Consider the following 1916-nt stretch of genomic DNA (forward strand, 5'->3'; position numbering starts at 1 on the left):
AGCCAGGTAGCTGTCTTCCAAATCTCTTGGCATAACCAAGTGAGTGCTTCAGTGCAGCATCTGTTTGTGGAAATGTCTCATTGGGTGTTCCATCAATTCCCAGAGCCTTGTTCTTCACCAATTCCTTCACTGCATCTTCGACTTCCTCCTTCAGTACCATTGGTTCTAGATCATATGCTACCTCTTGAAATGAATGAAGATCGAACAATTGTTTTAGGTACAGTGACTCTGTGTATTCCTTCCATCTTCTTTTGATGTTTCCTGCGTCGTTCAATATTTTGCCCTTAGAATCTTTCACTATTGCAACTTGAGGCTTAAATTTTTTCCTCAATTCTTTCAGCTTGAGAAATGCCAAGTGTGTTCTTCCCTTTTGGTTTTCTAACTCCAGGTCTTTGAACATTTTATTATAGTAATTGGCTTTGTCTGCTTGAGTTGCTCTTTGAAATCTTCTGTTCAGCTTTTTGATCATGTCATTTCTTCCATTTGGTTTAACTACTTTCTGCTCAAGGGCAAGTTTCAGAGTCTCTTCTGACATTCATTTGGGTCTTTTCTTTCTTTCTCATATTTTTAATGACCTCTTGCTTTCTTTATGGATGATATTCTTGATGTCTTCCCGCAATTCTTCTGGTTTTTGGTCATTGGTGTTCAATGCATCAAATCTATTCTTTAGATGGTCTCTAAATTCAGGAGGGACGTATTCAAGGTCATATTTTGGCTCTCATGGACTTGTTTACTAACCTTACGAGGTAGATTTTGCTGTTGTTCCTATTTTTTTTCTACTGTATTAGGTAAATCAGACATGATTTTCCCTAACATTGAAAAGCCACTCCAACTTTTTTAGCTGGGGTGTAGCATCTGAGAGGACTCCTACAGATAAGGCAATATACAGTTGCAGTAGTATATTGACAGAGAACTTATGGAAATGTAAGCTGGATTCATAAGAGGACATGGAATGAGGGATATCATTGTTGATGTCAGATGGATGTTGGCTGAAAGTGAAAAATATCAGAAAGATGTTTACTTGTCTTTTATTGACTATGCAAAGGCATTTGACTGTGTGGATCATAACAAATCATGGATAACATTGAGAAGAATGGGAAATCTGGAACACTTAATTGCCGTCATGAATATTCTGTACATAGTCCAAAAGGCAATCTTTCGAACAGAACAAGGTGATACACTGCATCGTTTAAAATCAGGAAGGGAGTGCTTCAGGGTGGTATGCTTTCACAATACTTATTCAATCCTTACGCTGAGCAAATAATCTGACAAGCTGGACCTTACACAGAAGAATGTGGCATTAGGATTGGACAAACAGTCATTAACAATCTACAATATGCAGACGACACAACCTTGCTCGCTGAAAGAGAAGATGATTTGAATAATTTACTGTGAAGATTAAAGACTATCATCTGTAGTAAGTTGCACCTCATACTGGACCAATAAGCAGCATCACAATAAATGGGGAGAAGATTGAAGTTGTCAAAGATTTCATATTACTTGGTTCCACAATCAACACCAATGGAAGCATCAGTCAAGACATCAGACAACATTATTGCACTGGGCAAGTCTGTTGCAAAACACCTTTTTCAAGTGCTGAAGAGCAAAATTGTCTCTTTAGAGACTAAGGTGTGCCTAACCCAGTCCATGGTGTTCTCAATAGCCTCATATGCATGTGAAAGCTGGGCAATTAATGAGAAAGACCAAAGAAGAGTTGATGCTTTTGAATTGTGTATTGGCAAAGATTACAGGAAGTCCCATGGACTGCCAAAAGAACTAACAAATCTGTCCTTGAAGAAGTGTAACCGGAATGCTCCTTGGAAGCGAGAATAGCCAGACTTTGTCTCATCTACTCTGGTCATGTTGTCAGAAGGGACCATTCCCTGGAGAAGGATATCATGCTTGGTAAAGGAGAG

The sequence above is a fragment of the Orycteropus afer genome, unplaced genomic scaffold (assembly GCF_000298275.1).
Source record: "Orycteropus afer afer isolate SDZICR_OR568_19922 unplaced genomic scaffold, OryAfe1.0 scaffold00292, whole genome shotgun sequence".
Classification (NCBI taxonomy): Eukaryota; Metazoa; Chordata; class Mammalia; order Tubulidentata; family Orycteropodidae; genus Orycteropus; species Orycteropus afer.